This window comes from Vicugna pacos, chromosome 11, assembly GCF_048564905.1.
Source record: "Vicugna pacos chromosome 11, VicPac4, whole genome shotgun sequence".
NCBI classification, from domain to species: domain Eukaryota; kingdom Metazoa; phylum Chordata; class Mammalia; order Artiodactyla; family Camelidae; genus Vicugna; species Vicugna pacos.
The window spans coordinates 65,171,681-65,192,809 of NC_132997.1; the positions used below are offsets into that span (position 1 = coordinate 65,171,681).

Sequence of the window (21,129 nt, forward strand, 5' to 3'; positions counted from 1 at the left end):
TTTTCTTACAGTGCTTAAATATTGTCAGTTGATAAAACATCACAGGAAAAAAAAAGATTACTTTTTTCAAATTTCCTGCCACTGATAGCTCAACTGCTATTTACTAATTTTTGCTCTACATTGAACTTCATTAATTAAATGCTGTTCCAAAATTTAGCTTCTCATTGTTAAAAGCAGAAACACAGATTGCATAAATGGAAACTTGACAGAGCCGACATTAGCCTTGTTCATTCTTTTTTGACCTTAAATGCTAAACATGTATTTAATTTTCTCTTTACTACTTTGATAGCTTATATATTAATTCCATGGTGTTTTTAAGAGTTGTATAATCCTAAGTATTTAATCCTGTGATCATTTTTATCTTTAATTAACAGTCATCATCCCCCCTCTTCTATTGTCGTAACTGTCATGTTTCCATGGAAACTGTGGAGAAAGAATGAAATGGTAAAACATCTCCATTTTAGGTCTAAGTTGACAGTGTTGTTTTTGTTAAGAGCCTCAATTATTCAGACAGGTAAGAATACAGAGAGGGGCTTCATAAATTACATAGAATAACAGTTTATCTTTTATAAATAAGAAATTACGTTTCTACCTAAAGGCACTTAAACTTTTCTGTTGAGAATTAGTTATTTGGTGGTGAGATCTGAGGTTTTCTTTTCTTTTTCTTCTTTATATTTTATTGTATTGCTTGAATTTTGTTACCATATAAGATAAAATAAGCAAAATTTTAAATAATCTTAGGAAAAAACTATTAATGTCATACTCTTGATAAATACATTTTAATCTTTACTAAATATCACTAAACCCATACAGCTAGGATTTAGATGTACATTTACAATAAAAAAAATTCTTTAATGTACCTAAGAGGATTTGGAGCAGTCTTATAAAATCTCTTGGAGGCTTTGTCCAGAGTATTGATTACTTCCTACATTTTGCTCCTCTATAAAAAAATCATAAATTAGAAAGAGGCAACCAATTTTTACTTAAGTACAAGTTAATGTATACTTGTATCAATGAAGGGATCCAGAGGAAGCCAGTTATAATGCTTGCTCCTAACAAGGAAGATTTACCTCTTACTCTGTATATATTTTTAATTATTAGATTTTTAAAAAAATACAGGTATTTATTAAAGAGAAATACAGACAGTGCCTTGAAATAAAGAGTCTAGTTAATAAAAAGTCATAGAGTTAAAAGAGGCCTTAAGTAGTTGAGTAAAATGTTAGGATTTTAGTGTGTGGCTTTTCAGAGAAGACAGAGACAGCTTCTTTTTGCTTTTCCCACAACAGAAATAAGGGACAGTGTCTAACATGGAAAATTTTTCTTTAATATTTTCTTCTTGAAAATGGAGAGCTGGACAAATGACCGAGAAAGTGGACACACTTTGTTTCTCCTGGAGACGCTGGTAGCAATCGCCCTTAACTGTTGATGCTTCATGTCCACTAAAGAATCACAGACCAGAGAGAAGACACCTTGAAGTTCATTACAACCACAAAATCAAGACCTTGGCAAAGACAGAGATAAATGGAAATGCAAGTGACAAGGGTATCGTCAAGCTTTTGTCTCAAACATCTGATAGGAAAGTTGCTTGGGTAAAAAAATTTTTAAAAGTCTATGGCTTATTACATTTTCTAAAACTAACAATATGGTCTCAGTCTTCTGAAAACCTAAAATAAGAAATACATCTCTAATGCAAATTAAGTTCAATATCCAAACAAATATATACTTTTAGTATTTTTATATAAATATTGATTATCTTAGAAAGCCACCTACTCTATGAAGGCTCCTGTATTTATTGGTATCTGGAAGAATTATTTTTTTTTAGTTTAATTGGCATCATAAGCTAAGCTGTCATCCTTGACTTCCTCCTAAAATAACAAAAAATCCCTTTGAAATATGAACATAGATAAAAAGCTTGATGTGAAAATCATTCTTAGGGAATCATACATCTTGTTTCTAACTTGATATGCTACCCTCTTAGAAGATGGGAATGATGCAAGACTGTAAGCGCATACTGTAAGTTAAATAGCGTGCTTATTTAAAAAAATGTTCCCTTATTTTTTCTACTATAAACGGTCTAGAAGCAAAGAGACTTAGTAGCAGTGACCACCCTTACTTAGCACCATTTCTGGCTAAGAGGAACCATGGTTCCTTGAGAAATGGTTGATGTCAGGCTCAGGGAAGGAAATACACACAAAGAACCTGGGACATCTTCTTGTTCAGAAAGGAAGCTCTTGGCAACTAATGGATTGTCTTTAAAGAAAACAAGGAGCCAACCTGATGCACTGTATGTATAAAAATCTCCGAATTCATAGTAATGCAAAAAAAAAGAGCAACAAACCCATCGTTTGTCACTAAGAAGTAACGAGGGCATCAATTACTTACTCTGGAAATTGGTGATTAATGGGAAATAAAAAGCATTCACCCTGCGTGTCTTAAATGAATAGTACAAGAATAGACAGTTTGTCAGATTCTTAGTTGATGATGGAGAGTGTTTAGAGAATTCCAGTTAACGGATATTGAATTAACATGAAATAATCATGTTAAAAGCCTAATGAAATAGTTGATTCAGGCAATGATCATCATTGGTATCAAAACATTTAACAAAAGGTTGATAGGAAACATTACAATCAAAGGATTAGACTGTCACTTCCTAACCCACTGTTTCAATTTCAAGTAGTTCAAAGTAGAAATGTGCCTGGTTACGCACTATTTGCCTTCTGCTATAATGTAACTCTGAAGTCCACTGAACCTCCCATGAAGTTTTCTTACCACAAAAAGTTGATCATAAATCTAATCAAGCCTTTAGGTCTCATAATCCTTTAAGAAATACAGAGGCTACAGAGATACCAGGTAGGTGACAGCATTTACAAGCAATAAGACAAAACTCAGATGGGGGATCTCTAATAGGACAACTGATTCATTTCTTTCAGCGACCTAACATGGCTATCAGAGGGGTTCATCTAGATCAAAGGAGACTTAAGAGACATAACCAGCATGTAATGGATGAGATTTGTTTTGATCCCAAGTCAAACAAATAAACCATAAAAAAGACATTTAAGACAATTCAGGAAAATTGAATAATGCCTAGATACTCATTTTCTTAGATGCAGTGTATTGTGGTTATGTAAAAAAAAAAGTATCCTTATTTTTAGAAGATACATAAGAAAGGATATATTTAGAGGGAATGATATAATGTTAGTGATTTGTTTAAAATATTTCAGTAAAAAAAATGTAACAAGAATTAGATGAAGGAACTGTAGAATAAGATTGATAATTGTTGAATCTGGGTGATGTTTATAAGGGGAAGAGTCCATGGCAATATGTTCTCTGATTGAAAATGTGGATAGGAACAAGTCCCCAAAATTTATCTCATGAAAATTTGTATGTGAAACAGGGATCTAAATATATACAAATGGGCTTTGGCAGCAGACATCTGGTGGCCTGGGTGAATCTCTGCTTCAATCATTTACAAGTTAAGTGACCTTGGGATTAATCCTTCTAGGGCTCAGTTTACTTATCTATAAAGCCAGGGGAAATAAGACTGACTTGTTTCACAGAACTTTTGTTATGATTAAATGAAATGATTCATATAAAGCCTAGCACATAATAAGTGCTCAACAAATGTGAGCCATTACTGCCATTAATTACCACTATATTTATAAATTATTAAAAATATAAGTGGAACAGGATAATCTTAAAATTACAAAGTATTTTAATATTTAATGAGCTGTTTTCAAATATATTTATCTCATTAATAATAATATATTTTATTTTAATAGAATATATTTAAGTTTTCAGATTCTCTGGGATTTGGGTTGTTTGGATCCCCTGAGCATTTTAATTAACTGGTATTTATTTTGTAAAAGTTATATGGAAAAATTATTAATTTTCAAAAGAATGGAATGAAGTACTGAAAATAAATAAGGCTTTGTTTCACAGCTTAGAAAAATATGAATTCTTGCTGATCCTCTTGGTCTTCACTATCATTAGTATCAACCAAAGCAATGATAATTTGGGTTATTTGTACTTTCTAGTTGTTTAGATTTTTCATAAATAGAGGCTTATGCTATATCGCAAATAGATACTCCCTATGTCTAACAAATGCAGAGATAAAACCACATTGATAAACATCTGTGGCGACTACAGGGTTATTAAAGGTTTCCAATTCTGAAGAGTTAGCTTGAGAATATAAATGAGAACATTTGTTAAAAAGGTGGCTCTTAAAAGCTGACAGCAGTAGTCCTCAAAGGCAAGATAAGTTTATTTTTTGTTTTAGTTGCACCTTTAAACATAGACTCCAAATATCACAACCTGAAATGTAGTAAAGCCTTGTGACCAACTAATACCGATAACTGGCAAATGGAAACTGGAAACACGCCCATTAGGACCTTGGTCAGTGGCTCAGCCTCCCCGGTCACAAATATGTATCTTCGGGGGCGAGGGGGAGGACAGCTATATAAGAATATAAATATAGTATAAAGGAAGTTTTAAACTACACTCATCAAAATGTTGCCGGCAACCACATCTCCTAGCGCTCTGGAGAACAGACTCCACAGATGTTTACAGACAAATCTCCATAAGCTAAATGCTTCCTTAGCTAAAAACATTCCTATAATTTTCTTTATACAGAAGAATGTTTTGATGAAAATGGTTAAAATCCTGAGGTGAGCATTATACTCCTCCTAAGTGCTCGTACAGTATTCTATTTCCCCTCATTAAATAACAACACAATGAACAACATAATTGCCGCATTTATCAGATTTTAAGTTTCTCAAGAAGAGAACATATCTGTTCCATATTCTCTTTGCCTAGTACATGCCTGGTATATCTGAATTGAAAAAAGTGTTGACTTAATTCATTCTTCACAATCATGATGTACTATCCTTTGATACGGAAATGACGACACTGATGTGTTTTGCAAATGGACAGTTGTGTGCCTGGCCCCTCTCATTTTGTCTCCTTCAATTCAACTCCGTGCATTTTTAAAATTTTATTTTCTTTCAATTGCATGCATTTATTTTTTTTCCAACTGCATGAATTTTTAAGGTACTTAATTGACCAAGGAGGTGTAATCTGTAGCCAGAAGGTAAGTCTAATGCACACGATAAATATCACCTATTTTTAAAAAGTAAACTAAAATTATAATGAATAGTACAGCTGAATTAGGAAGAAGGCATTTATATTCTTTATTAGTTTCTAAGCCTTTTTAACTACAGTCATATCAAGAAATACATTTTTCATCATACCTATCTTTTTACACACACACACACACACACACACGTGCACACAAAAGAAAACACTAACAAATCAACGCCACTGCATGTAATTCACCTGAAATAATAAAAATGCTGGTCATGATGCAGGACATGAACTTCACAATCCCTAGTGGTTTGCAAACTATAGCTTGAGCACACCACTCTGAAGGTTTATTCTTTTATAATAATCCCCGCAGTCTATTATTTTAAATTATTTTCTCCTGGGGGTCTTTTCAACAAACCCAGTGCCTATGTATTCCCAAGTGTTGCTACCTTTCTTTTCTTGCACAGAAATTTCAACATTCTCTGCATCTCGAATGTCTACTTTCTGCATCTGAGGATGTACACATGCCAACATGTTATGGACTGACATGGTTATGTCTCTCTAATTATTTCTGGCTCTTTCTACAATCAGTAGGGAGTCAAATTGACCTGTGTTTGGCCCCTGGAAGCACTAGGGGAATAGTAATCAGGCAGCAGGATGACAACAGAGCATTGCGTTGGCAGAATCTATTGTTCACGATTACCGCAAAGGTGGAATTTAAAGAATGGCATGCCCTTTATTTCTGAAAGTTAATGAAACCACGTCAACAGAATTTGTAACGTAAAAATGCTCCTACTTGGAGGCACTGTCAAGTTTGTGACTTCTAGTCCTTGAAAGCACTTCTTTTTTTGCCTGCTGCACTTTGTCTTTTGTAGTGCATTCAATTTCACAATATACACTTGTATTTTATTACCAATGTAATATCAGCCTTCTCTTATAGATGTTAGTTTTACCCAAAATCTGTTTTTGTGTTTTCCATCTTAATACAATGCCATGTTTTACCAGTATAACCCAGGGGTTACATAAATAGGAAGAAAATTCTTTGTATTATAACCCAAAGTAATTATATTTGAGACTATTATAGTGACTTAGCATCTAACATGAAAAATGTCACACACCCGTGTGCAGAACAAACTGAGACTGCGTCTTTTCCCAGCTTTGGCAAATTTACTAACTCTATTATCTTAAAACAACAACAAAGTTTTAACATTCTGGTGAGCCAGATTCTCCCATGAATTAATTGTCCCATTATGCTTAAATTCTGTTTCTTTGAAGGAATAAATATAAGTTTTTAAAAATCTTGAGTATTAGGGAGACACCTAGAAATCTTAGTTGAATGTAGGTAAATTATTTTGTATAGTTTGTATTCTAGCCTTTGAAAAAAAATCAAATTTTGGCAAACCCCAAGCTTCTGGAAATCAAAGTCTTGTCTGATGCCAACTGTGACACTTATCACACCTAAACCTTTCTCCTGGAAGTGAAACTATAGCAAAATAAGGCTCATTTTCAACATTTGATAAAATTCTGTACTCTGACACTAATATAATTTTAGTGTCCCCTCTCCCCCACAATTTTGTATTTATTTGACTTCTGTTTATACCATTGCTTCTCAGCCACAGGAGATTTTGTCCTCCCGCCACACCTCGCTTGACCCAGAAAATGTCTGGCAATGTCTACTGACAGTTTTGATTGTCATGACTCAAGCAGTGGGAGGGGGGACATGCTATTGGCATCTGGTGGTGCCAGTAGCATGGGAAATAATTACTTGGTCTTTGTCCCTGATTCCTGGCACATAGCTCTTAAAACCCTAGGAATCTCTGGAGTGATAAGTGCATCTCTGGCATGCTAACAAGGTGACTGGTGACTGGGGGCGCCTAGGTAGCTTCAGAATGAGGGCTGGTCACTAGAAAGACCAAGGCATGATTAGAGGGTTGGCACTTTCAGCTCCACCCCTCCAACCTCCGGAGAGGAGTGAGGGACTAGAGGTTGCCTTCGATCACCTGGGCCAAAGATTTAATCAGTTCTGCCCACATAATGAAAACTGCCTATACAATAAAAAACCCCTAAACAATGGGGTTAGGAGAATGTCAGAACTGGTGAATACGTCAAGGTGCTGGGAGGGCTCTGTGCCTGGAGAGGGCATGGACGTTCTGTGCCCACCCACCCATACCTTACCCCATACAGCTCCTGGACTTGGCTGTTGTTGAGCTGTATCCTTTATAGTAGACTGGGAATAGTAAGCCAACTGTTTTCCTGAGTTCTGCGAGCCATTCTAGCAAATTACAGAACCTGAAGAAGGGGTCATGGAAACCCCTGATTTATAGCCTGTCGGTCAGAAGCATAGGCAGTAACCTAGGACCAGTGACAGGTGTCTGAAGTGGGAGTAGTCTGTGGAACTGAACACTTGACTATGGAGTTTGCACTAGCTCCAGGTAATTAGTGTCAGGACTGAACTGTAGGACATTCATTTGGCACTAGAGAGTTAGAGAACTAACTGATTGTCAGTGTGGGAAAACCCCACTCATTTGGCATAAGAAGTATTGTGAGTAAACAGCTCAGAAGTGGGTAGAGGCCAGTAATGTTACTAAGCATCCTATGATGCACAAGGCAGCCCACCCCAACGAAGAACTGTCTGGCCAAAATACTCATTGCGCTGAAGTTGAAAAACTCTTATCTACGTGGATAACTGTACAATATCTCTAGGACTACAAAAATAGCAAAAGCCTGAGGCTCATAAAACAAGCTTTTGAACAAAATGGTATAATGTTCAGGTATAGTGTTTATGAAATGATTAAAATTATAAGGTGGAGACTACAGTTAAACACTGACACGTCGAGAAGGAAATTCAGAATGCATAAATTAAATAACGTAGCATGATGTCTGACAATAGCAGTCTAATTCTTAAGTACTCTGTTCTAATCACAGAACCAGAAATGACTTATGAAATCACAGGTTGAACCATATGAAATTGGCTAAAAGTGGTCAAATATTGGTAGTTTCATACAATCTGATATAATAAAATGAATTTCTTATTAACTTTCATTTCTATTACTTGAATAGCAACTGCATTAAGAAGCAAAATATTAATAAAACATAATATTTTAGATGTATTTAAATACTAACGTAGAGGAAAGGAAAATTCTGTAAAGCAGATCACATACCTTGCCTTTGCACATACTAAGGAATCATGAGCTAAGATCTTTCTGTTTTTGAACATCTATTTAGTTGTTGGGAATATATCTGCTTTTTAGAAGCAGAAGTATTTTTAATCTGATTTTCATGATTTCTTAGTGTAGCTCATGAATGCAATAAATAGCTACAAATATGAGGTAGTAAAACATGCCCTGTATAATGCAATTATTCTATCTTTGGTTTTAAAAAAAAAACTGAGGTATGGACAGTGTTCTTGGATGGGAAGAATCAATAATGTTAAAATGGCCATAATATCCAAGGCAATCTATATATTCAATGCAATCCTTACCAAACTACCAATGACATTTTTCACAGAACTGGAACAAAAAAAAATGTTAAAATTTACATGGAAACACAAAAGACCCCAGATAGCCAAAACAAATCTTGAGAAAGAAGTATGGAGCTGGGGGAATCATGTTCCCTGACTTCAGACAATAATACAAAGCCACAGTAACCAAAACAGTATGCTACTATCATGAAAACAGACACACAGATCAATGGAACAGGATATAAAATCCAGAAATAAACCCACACACTTATGGTCAATTAATCTATGACAAAGGAGGCAAGAATATACAATGGATAAAAGACAGTCTCTTCAATAAGTGTTGCTGGGAAAACTGGACATCTACATGTAAAAGAATGAAATTAGAACATTCTCTAACACCATATACAAAAATAAACTCAAAATGGACTAAAGACCTAAATGTAAGACCGGATACTATAAAACTCCTAGAGGAAAACATAGGCAGAATACTCTTTGACATAAACCACAGCAATATTTTTTTAACCAGCCCCTAGAATAATGGAAATAAAAGCAAAACACCTAATTAAACTTAAAAGCTTTTGCACAGCTAAGGATACCATGAACAAAATGAAAAGACAATCCACAGAATGGGAGAAAATATTTGCAAATGAAGCAACCTACAAGGAAGTAATTTCCAAAATACACAAACAAATCGCACAGCTTAATATAAAAAAAAAAGCAACCAAATACAAAAATGGGCAGAAGACCTAAATAGACATTTCTCCAAAGAAGATATACAGACGGCCAACAGGCACATGAAAAGAGGCTTAACATCACTAATTATCAGAGAGATGCAAATCAAAACTACAGTGAGGTATCACCTCATACCAGTCATCATGGCCATCATTAAGAAGTCTACAAATAATAAATGCTGGAGAGCATATGGAGAAAAGGGAACCTTCCTACACTTTTGGTGGGAATATCAAATGGTGCAGCCACTATGGAGGACAGTATAGAGGGTCCTTAAAAAGCTAAAAATAGACTTACCATGTGATCCAGCAATCCCATTCCTGGGCATATATCCAGAGAAAAGTATAATTCAAAAAGACACATGCAGCCCAATGTTCACAGCAACACTATTTACAATAGCCAAGACATGGAAACAACCTAAATATCCATCAACAGATGACTGAATAAAGAAGCTGTGGTATATTTATATAATGGAATACTACTCAGCCATAAAAATAATAAAATAATGCCATTTGCAGCAACATGGATGGACCTGGAGACCACAACTCTAAGTGAAGTGAGCCAGAAAGAGAAATACAAATACCATATGATATCACTTACATGCAGAATATTTTTTTAAAAAGACTTATGAACTTATTTACAAAACAGAGACAGACTCAAAGACAGAGAGAACTTCTGTCTACCTGGGGGGAAAGGTGGGAGGGGTGGAGAGATAAATTGGGAATTCAAGATTTGCAGATACTAACAGTTATATATAAAATAGATACACAACAAGTTCATACTGTATAGCACAGGGAATTATATTTGATATCTTACAGTAACCTATAATGAAAAGAATATGGAAAGGAATATATGTGCATGTATGACTGAAATATTACACTATGCATCAGAAATTGACACAACATTATAAACTGACTACACCTCATTAAAAAAAAAAAGTAAAAAAAAAAAAAACCCAAAACCTGAGGTATGGAAATCACATTTTAGTAGGTGATTAAATGTTTCTCTTACATTCCTGTTTCCTTGCACTCCCTCCCTGCTCCCTATAGTTGCTGGCACATGAAGCTACTGTTCTGATCACTCATTTCAGGGAAGAAGGGAATAATCACCAACGTGTTTTCCAAACTCAAGGCTCATTTACTCTTCTAGCTTACGTTGTCACATCACTCAAAACAACACTATGGTCATTCGGTCTGTTTATAAAGGTGTCATCTCTTCAGTGACTTTTTTTTTATCTCAAGGAAATTTTTGGATCTCATTTGAAATGAATTGTTTTACTGACTAAAGCATACTCTTCATCATTAACTTAACTGTTCAAGTAATATAATAAAATTAAGAGGCTTAAGAAGAAGCACCATGGGCCCCACTCAGAGGCGTGTCCAAAATTAACCTGCTTCCCGGCATGGTGAGCAAGGGACCTGGATTTGGGAAAACAGCTCCTTGAATAAAATCATTTTCAGTAAAATGTATGTTTCACTAAATTGTGACATTATGATGAGCAAATTTTACCAGCACAAAAAGCACACTGTGCTTAAAAAAATAAAGCAGAGCTATTTTAACCAAAAAAAAAAAAAAATTTAGAAAACCGGATGGGGGATTACCCTATGAGTCATACTTTCCAAGTCCTTAAACTGAAAGTGATCTTAAATTAATCATTTTAGGGAATTGCTTTGTCCCCTTTCCAAGGATACTAGGATCATGACCATTCAATATGCTCAATCAGAACTTATCTAGGTTGTCTAAAATGTTTGAACAGTTTCTGACTATCACAGTAAATAGCTTTTGTTTTATATCCCTAAGTGTCTGATCTACGAGGGATTAGGCTGGTTTCCTGACGTAATTAATACAGTCTATACAGTTGACTAATATTTGCAATTTATGCATCAGAGGAAACTGGTATGATATACCCAAATGTCTAAGAGCAACAGCCATGCTTCTCTTTTATGTTATCTCACTTTCCTCAAATAACAATTTAAAGACGTAAATTGACACAATGTATTATGTTCATTGTATCAAAACAATTTATGCTATTTTAATTCATTATTTAAAAATCATTTCTCTCTAAAAGGATTCATGGGGGAAATACTGGTATAACATTTCCAGTTTCAAAGGCACTCTATAATTTTCTTATGGCATTTTATTAAAAGATAGCCTGGCTTATTATCATATCTAAATGTCACATTGGCAAGAGAAAATTGTACGCATAATGATGAAAATGAAAACTGCTGTTTCTAAAGGCTACTTTATTGAACTACTGAGTTATCAAAACATACCTCAAGCAAAGAGGCATGGTTTTTCATATAAATATTTTGAATAAAGTAAGCACTAACAATAATATCTTGAGATTCTAAGAGAAAAGAAATACAACAGTGACCTCTGTTAAAATATAGATCCACCAAGTACCCAAGGATCCTCTAGAGTCTGTTTTCTATTGATGGTTACAAAGATGTCTTCATTTTCCATTTAGAAACCAGCAAAGGTGAAAATAATGTTTATATAAAAGGGAGTTACGTATCTAAAAGAATGACTTGGCAAGGACAGTATAACTTAGTGGTAGAGTGTGTGCTTAATTAGCATGCAAGAGGTCCTGGGTTCAATCCCCAGTCCCTCCAGTTAAAACAGTAAATAAAAATAAACCTAATTACCCTCCTCCCACAAAAAAGACAATGCAAAATAAATAAACAAATAAACAAACAAATTTTTTTTTAAAAAAGAATGACTTGTCAACTTCTACATCCTAAGCATTTAAACTAGATAGGATTTCAGGATGATTATTTCTACAGAGTAGAAAACAGGTCCAAAATTAGGTGCTAGATTCTAGACCTTGTGCTCAGGGTCACATGGAGAAGTTGGTGTCACTGCTGTGACTAACGCCCAGGTCTCCCATCTCCAAGATAATATTCCTTTTGCTAAGCTTGGGCTCACCAGGGGGACCTCTTTCAGCACTGGGCATTAGCCTTGTTCTCACTAGGGTCACACTTTTCTCTCTAGGATGGCCCAACCGTGAACGTAAGCACAATGAGAATTACGCTGTATGCTGCCGTCACTCCAGTGCGAGAGACTATCTCCACTGAAGAAGAAAAGACACTTTAGCCAAATGTTATTCTTTTTCAATTGAAACTGCTGAGAGCACAAAGGGATCTATTACAAACAATATTATTAAATATTCTTTTTGCTTTTTAAAATCCATCACAACAGGCTCTCGGACGTCAGCATGACAAAAAAGACACACGCATTGGGTTGCTCTCTTTTTATGAGAGTTTGGGGCTCTGGAAAGGCTGACTGAATTGCCATATGGGAGATCAAGTTATCCTTCAGATTTAAAGAGCTCTTGATGTTTTGAAAATAACTTCCAATTGTTGTTATCTAATATGGTAACAGTGGAAAGGAATCATCCTTCCTCGTCAGAAAAAGAAAACAAGAGTCAATAATCAAATGGCTTGTCTGCATTCACCACGCAAGTCAGCAGCACTAGATTTTCAATCATCTTTGGTCTTCTGCTCTGTCAGTTAGAAACGGTTGCATGCAAGGACATACTGGGGTTCACCTTTAGAAAGTCTTGCTACCTAGGGAGTCTTAAAGATAAGCACAGTAGAGAAGAAATTACCAAGTGACCTTTGAGAGTTTTAAAATTTTTAATGAAATAGGAAAAAAAATACTCCTACCCAAAGCCAAGTTGTGTTATCCTGAAAATCATTTTTCAAGAGATCCACCAAATGTCTCACTACACTTGGAAGAAAAAAATGTGCTCTGATATTCTCTGTAGTCACAAGTCACGCTAAAAGCTTCATCTGCCAGCATTGGTGGCCTTGGAACTCTTCTATACCTCCTCTCAGCCTGTTTACACACTACAGTTTGAAAAGCAAACAGCTCTTAACACAACTGAAAACCAACTTATTAGTTCAGGGCCAACTGCTACAAATTTTTCAAGTCTCTATGCTTTGCCCTGCAATAAAATGGAAAACTACCTTCATTGCCCAGAGAATGGGACTGTCTTCTGACCTATTCAACCCGAGAAGTGGTCAGCAAGTTCTTTTTTTTTTAATTTTAATTTCAATTTTATTTATTTATTTTTAGGTGGGGAGGGAGATAATTAGGTTTATTTATTTATTTCTAGAGAAGGTACTGGGGATTGAACCCCAGACCTCGTGCATGCTAAGCATGTGCTCTACCCCTTGAGCTATACCCTCACCCTGGTCAGCAAGTTCTAACTCTGATTTCAGGGCTATTTCATAATGCCATTCTCAGTGTTCTTCCCATTTAATTGGCATATAATTTCCAGTTTTGAACAGGATATTACTCACTTGAATTCTTTCCACTGGGGAAAAAAATAATTTTCCAGGCTCATTTCCCTGAGAATTGCTTAGATCCAGACCAAGTTGGCTAAAGTAAATTGTTGATAAGATTGTGGGAATACTAAGATCTTTACTCTAAATGCTTGGCAGAGAAATACTAATAAGAAAGGTCAAAATTTCAAAGTCAGAGTGTTCAAAAGAGCAACCCCATGTGCATTTGACTGTGCTTTTAAAAGCACATGTTTGCTAGATGTTTGACGACCTTGAGGCATTTCGGAAGATGTTACCAAACAATACAATCTCTGTTCTGATTTGCATAGCCTCCTGTGTTTTGAGATGCATTTGATGAGTGAATTTTCAAAGGCCTGAGCAACATCAGCAGTTCCCTCTAGGGGCCAAAGAGCACAGAGCACCCGCCCCACAACAAGCAGAGTGAGCAACTACAGGGCTGTCTCCGCTAATGAAATGTAATGAGGGAACATCTTTTATTGTTGTCATGTTGTGTCAAACAACAAGGCTCTGCACCAAAAGTAATCCTGAAAATATCAGACAGGTTAAAAATTTCCTTTATAAATGAACTTGTAAACAAAGGGGAGCTTTAAATCAGTGAGGGCTCATTATGGAAACGGAAGTGCAGTATTTATTTGTACTAAATCAAAAGGCCACAAGAGTGGTCCATATGCAGGTAATATTCTCGACAGTGCCTGAGTTGAGGAAATGACTGTGGTCCTTTCACTGGTTCAGCAGCAACAGGTCAGAGTCATCCCCGGTGTATCTAATGTTTCATGCATCACCCTTCCTGTCCAATGATGACATAGGTCCTGCTTTGTATACGAGCCTTATTTCTGCCTCCCTACCAAGAAGGGACATCTTTCTTGTTTACTTTTAATTTTCCTTTTTGTATTATGTGAATCTATGACGAAAGTCCTTTTTCTCAGGACGAGGCAGAGAAAAAATGAACACACTGCTTTGAGGTACGTGGTGAGAAGAGTGAGGCAGGACAGAAATGGTGATTTCCAGGTCGGTCTGCCCGTTTGTGCCTCCTTACTCAGTGCCCTCCCCTCCACCCCGTGCTCAGAGGCAAACTCATGTTCTCTGGAGGAGAAAGGAACTTCCGTGCAAATTTACGCTCTCACGTCAGGAAAAAAACTGTAATTCCTCTTATGAGAATTTTTAATTTTGATATTTCTTTATAGAAAGAGGACAATATTTAAACCTTCAGGAATATTAACAAATGTAAGCCAGGACAGTGCAAACCTTCCCAAGAAATCACTTCGCCAAGCAGTGCAAACCTTACCCAGGGAGACAGTCTGACTTTGCCTTTGAAGTTCTGCTTTTGTCTATGGAACTTAAAAGGACCTGAGACCCACTTGCCTCACCTTAAACTCTCCCAGTTTTATACTCTCTTTTTTTTTTTTTTTACTGGATTTAACATGCTCACCTCTCTCTCAGTACTGAAGACCCATCATCAGCCATTACAGATTTCTGCCTATTTTACTTGACATTTCTTGTAATTCTGAATTAATTCACTGACTCTTGTTTCTTCAAAGCAGATTAATTTTCAGTCCATGTTAGGGGACTCAATCCCTATCATTCTATCCTAGATGAAAATGAGCCAGTGGTTCCATAAATCCAACTGGCATTTGTTACCTAACACATTGGAACTCTCAACGACACACAATATCACTGTCTCCTCCTCCATTCTTAAAACACTTCATTTTTGTCTTCTTTGATGTGTCTGGTTTTCCTTCCACCTCTTATCTCTCCTTTTCAGTCTTTGTGTGCGTGTGTGCACATGTGTGTGTGTAATCCTTCTCTTCTCCCTGATATTTAAATACTAACATTCCTCCAGAGTCAATCCTCAGTGCCATGTTCCTTTCATTCTCTACCTTCTGTCTCATCCACATTTTAAATGAGCGTCTACCATTTGAATTCTCATTATTTTCAGATGAATAGCATTTCTTCTCTGAGCCCCACACCTACCCAAAGATGTCTCAAAGTCACCTCGTATTTAACCTGAGCAAAACTCAAGTCATGATTATCCTGCTCTCCAACTCTGGCAGCCATATCAACTTTCTCTGTCTTAGTCAATGTCATTGCGTCCCTCTGACGTCCAGACTGAAAATCCTTGCATCATGCTTGACCTTTCTCCCCTTCATCACCAATATCTATTTCCTTAAAAAGACCTATTGGCTTTGTGACCTAACACCTCTCAAATGCTTTTCTCCACTCACAATCTAGCTGTGTCTGCCGTCAGCTTTTACCTGGAAAATATTCTGGTTGTTCTCCTTCTTTTCACTTTTTCACTCCTCCAATCACAAGGAGCACCAACTCATCTCACTTGCTATTTTACAAACCTGAAGTGATTTCTTTAAATCCTTCACATCTAATCTCCAACTTTTATATTCTAGGACCCAGCCATTTTGGTACTTTGGTTCCTTCGATACATAATGTTGTCTCCTACCTTGGAGGCTTTGTGCATGCTGTTTCTCTGTCTAGAACGCTCTCTACACTTCCTTGCCCAGATAATGCCAATTAATTCTTGCCTGGATAGTACCAGCTAATTCTTCAAAATTCAGCTCAAGTCTAGTTAAAGTGTCACTTCCTGAGGGAAGTCTTCCCAGAATAATTAATATGTGTTGCTCTCTTCCACAGGACCATAGATACCATGAAGGCAAGGAGCATGTCTATTTTATTCACTGCTTTATATGTAGCATTTCATAGGTGCAGAGAAAATAGTTGTTAACTAAATGAATGCATATGACAAATTGAATGAACATGGATGACGCTGGTACATGAGGGGTTGCCAGATCACTCCAGGGAGCCTTTAAATCTACATATACACCGAGTAAAGTTGTAGATTAAAAAACATGACCACACTCATTTACAAGCTTAACACAGATTTTGCCATGAGAAAGAGTTCCTCATGAAGAACTATATTGAGAATCATCAACTTAGATTATAAATTAAGTATTTATAAATCTATATTCATAGAGCCGTCAGAGCTTCTCAACTGAAGGGCTTAGATACGAATCCTTTCAGCCTTCAGAGCAACAGGATTGAACCGAGGGCAACTGAGCCATCAATACCCATGCTATACCCATTTTCTACACGTGTCATGACAGAATATAATTTGGAACGTGCTGCTAGATGGGACCAATTTGAAGGTTTTTGGTTATTGTTTGTTGCTTTTTTTTTTAAAGAAGTGATTGAGATCTTATTTTCAAAAGCACAACAAACTGAATCAACAAGGGTACATACTGAATCAGGCTAAAATACTAGGTGTCCATTTATTGTGTTATCAGGCCACCACCAAAATGATGCTTAGGAAGAACACATAGTAATATTAGAAATGTTTATTACATGATGGGTGGTAAATTGAAACAGCAGAATATAAAGTTGTAAATGACTAAGTATAACTGTAAAATACAAAGGTAGTTGATAGCGGTTGTGTTTGATTAGACTGATTTTTTAAAAATTTTTTAATCTATCTCTAAATATTATTTCTACTAAAGTAAAAATATAAAACATTTTAATTAAAAATAGATACCATTATAAATAAAACACTGGCTTTAATTTGTTGCTTTGTATCTCCCCTCTGTATGGCCAAAATCTGGGAATACAGCTGTGGTGTATGTAAATCACCTTATTGGAGAGCAACTTTTACATTAAAGATTCTTGTGATCGAGTATTATAATTACATATTTTATATATATACATATATATAGTTCATCTTGGCTTGTTAATATATATAGGCTTTTTATTCAGAAAAAGATGTTTTGCCTCTAAGTGCTAAATACAGTATTCAACAATTAAGAGAGCAATGATAGTATAACTTGAAAATATTTCATTTAAGAAGTCTATATTTATATATCAGAAATACTTAGAATGAAATAAAACACCTACTTTTTTCTATTTGATCTTCTGGATGGTTATTATTTATTTATTTTTTACAAGACAAGGTATAAATATGGAGATAGGTCTCTCTATCCAAAGAGTGATATATCACACGAAGTATTATAACTTAGAAGTAAACATTGAAAATAATTACTGAGTTACTCATCAGTCTCCCCACTAAACAGCAAGATTCTTAGTTTTAGAAACTATGTTTTTTCTATTTGGCATGCTCATTGTAAAGTACAATGCCCGACTCACCGTAAGTGAATTTCAAACTGTTTATTAAGTGAATACATATTCTCAAAGGAAAATAATGTGTAGCTTTCATCACACATGCTACTTTCTGCTCTGAATAAGCTGTAATGATCCTTATCTTCCATGATGTTGTCTCTTCTAATATCTTTGCGAGTATAACTTCATATTTTAAAAAGAGAAGCCTCTAGTGGTTAATTAGCAGCAATCAAAAGAAGCTTAAATGTGCCATAAAGGTAAAGTTTCTGTCAAGAATAATTTTCTTTGTAGGAGACGTATCTCATGAGACAGACTGAGGGCACATATCCTGCAGCAGAAGAGTTGTGAGAACCATTTCACTGAGATATTTCTTTCAAGCCCACCTTCATGGGCCAGCCATCCAAACCACATGCCTGGTATGGTTTCTCTGAAAGGGATGTTCTGTACAGTTTGTAAAATCATCCCGCCATTGAAGCCTGATTGTGCTAATAGCTAATAAGTTTCTCACAGCTGAGTTTCTAAATGTCATATCTGAATCGATCTTTGCAGTCAGCCCTACTTTTTTTTTTTTAGCCAAACAGTCATAGTCATTGAGACAATACCAACAATAATTACACATTGATAAATAATATGATCATTTTGGTTGGGTTTTTTAAAAAATATCAATCTTATCTTTAGTGTATTTTGCAAAGTCAAGGGGACCTTAAAAAAGGAAAGATTACACAACGGAGCCAAATCATCACCTCAGGTCTAAATGGTACAGAATTTGTGATCTACATAGAAATTCAGAGCCATTAACAGAATTATCCAGGGAATTTAGAACAGTCAGAGCCAGTTCCTAATCCCTGCAATGTTGGTAAACCTTATAAGTTACTTAAATTCAAAGTGAAGGCACAATGTACTTAAGGGGAATAAATTCAATAGAGAGCGAAAACAACGCGAACACAAATAAACGTTTAAATGTTTTAGTTCCACTAAAAAGCTTTCCCGAGGAAATAATTTACAATTTACCTACTCTGAGTGATAGGACACCTAATTAAAAAATGCTTTCAACTTCAGAAATCTTCAGGTATTAATTACTTATTAGAAAGCTGTAAAATGCTAACAGCATAAAATGCATCACACCACCGCCTCCAGTATTTATTTATCTATCTATTTCGAGGTAAAGTTTACATTATCAATCTCTCTGGTATTTAGATCAATGGTTTTGGACCTTTTTTTTCATCAAGCGTTCCCATTTTCTACATAATAATCAATAACAAGGTATCTGGGTTATGCATTCATTTAGATTTAGTATTAACTGAATAGAAAAATTAAAATTAATCTATCTAGCTGACTTATATTCTAGTATAAATATAATGGCTAATTTATAATCTATTAAACTTACACATCAAATAACAATATATAGATGTAGTTCATCATTTCATTGCCCTTTACTATTCTTTAATCATAATTGAACTTTCTTTTAACTGTTACTTTATAAAAATTGTATTTATGGATTTTTTTTTTCTGAAGCTAGGTTTAATTTTATGACATGCTACCAAAGTGAGACTAGTTTGCCTACAGAAGATTAAAGACTTCTTGCCCAGGTAAAATTAGTTTTACATCATAGATATGCAGTAATTGTTTGTAAATCAAACCATGTATCAAATGCATTAGGGTATATTTCCAATGATTACTTCTACAAACGTATTCATCCACTTTTATAGCCCTTTATAATTTACCAAGTATTTTTCATCAATTAAATCACAACAATATTATTTCATAGGTAAGACAAGGAGACTGAGAGACAGGTGTTGAGACATGACCCAAATCACTTGGTTGGGAATGACAGAGCCAGGAGCAGAATCCAGGGCTTCTGGTCCTCATTCAGGGTCATATTTTTCAGACTGACAGACTGTCTTCCAGCGTGAGGATCTGTTACCACACCTATCTTCTAACTGACTGAATCTGAATTTCAGTATGTCTGTTTTCCTTCCCACCTTTATTTGAAACATGCGCAAGTGAACTTATAAATGCCCAGAATTCATGAGATGCACACACAGTTTAATCTTTGTAAGGTCAACGGTACGCTATTAGAAGAATCTAATTTATAATTGCTTCCCAATCACTGATCAATTTTAAGCCAGTGACTGGCCATGACTTTGGGTAGAGTAAATAGGAGTTATACGAAAACTTTCATTGGACAATCTGTCTAAAGTTTAACAGGAAAACAGAAATAGATCAAAGAATATTTAGTTTAAAAGACCTTTGACTTTTTCCAGTAATTCTACGAATGTTTAGATAGTTAAAGATTTTAGATGAATTTTAAAGATTACCACTAGTTGTATATATAAAATGTGTACAGAATGGTGTGGGTATGTGTGTGTATAATAATCCATGGTAGACTTAATTAAATATATAACTCAAGAAAAACTTTGCTGACATAAGTTATAAATATGAGCTTTTATACAGTAAGAAAATGTTCTTCTGAGGGTTCAATAAAAACAAAGAAAGTTTTATAACTTTTAAAACGGTCCCCTTCTACCATCTCACAATGATTACTGTAAATACCAGAAACTAAAATCTAAACTTAGCAATTATACATATTTTAAGTTAATGTAGGAAACCAGAAAATTAATACCAACCACCCACGCAGTACAGGCAACACTGAGGACTGCATGAAATTTGGTGTTAAAAGTGGCTGGTGTAATTCCCTGAGCAAATCTGGGCAGAGACACTACTGGTATCTGACCCTGGGATGTAAGTCTATGTCCCTTCAAAGAGCAAAAGAAACAAGAGAAAACTATACAGAGAAGAAATTGTGGATATTATTTATACAGCTTTGAAAATAATAGAATTTTATCAGTCAAAATGGATTATAGCAGTTAATTCTAGACCAAATTTTTAATCTTCATAAATTCTCAAGGCAAATAAATTATTTTATTCCTTTTGGTTTTTAGGTAACTACAAGACCAACCAATCACATCCTTCGCCTGTACTATCTATTTACTGATATTTGCTGATTTAATCCTTCAGGTGTCCTGTATGATATCAAATACAAAATTGTTTTTCCTTAAATTACTTTCTTGGGAGAAGAGGAGAATTATATAGATTACACTTTTTAAAAAAGTAATTAAATTTTTTCAAAAAAAAAAGCAAATCTCAAATTACTTCGCATCTTTGTCAAAAAAATAAAAAGGCTTTGTTTTAAACTATTCTAGTAGATAAAATGGTATTTTGTTTTATAAAAATGATCATTAATGGGATATGTACTATCTCAGATCATTATGATAACGGTGCCATTCAAGTTTAATGCAACACAAGGGTATATTCACATGAAGAAATATTTCCAGCCTTGCTATTTTTCAAACAATTTCACAAACAACTGTTGAACACAATCACCATTCATTCAGAAAATGTTTTCAGTGGGAGAAAGATGTGTTTACATTCAACTGT

The 21,129-nt window shown here is 35.1% G+C and overlaps 1 protein-coding gene and 1 long non-coding RNA gene across 5 annotated transcripts in view; one reads left to right on the forward strand and one right to left on the reverse strand.

The window, feature by feature from the left end:
• The window catches only part of PRKG1 (protein kinase cGMP-dependent 1), a 1,109,393-nt gene that overhangs the window by 85,081 nt on the left and 1,003,183 nt on the right, over positions 1-21,129 (reverse strand). The gene's annotated exons all lie outside the window — the stretch shown is intronic.
• Positions 427-20,885, forward strand: LOC140699350 (uncharacterized). 3 transcript variants are annotated; one of them, XR_012077465.1, is made up of 4 exons: positions 427-514; positions 1,349-1,589; positions 19,207-19,280; positions 20,634-20,885. It is a non-coding gene; the product is annotated as an uncharacterized lncRNA (long non-coding RNA). The 3 variants fall into 3 exon arrangements; XR_012077463.1 differs by having other exon boundaries at positions 19,211-19,280; XR_012077464.1 differs by having other exon boundaries at positions 1,349-1,542; positions 19,211-19,280.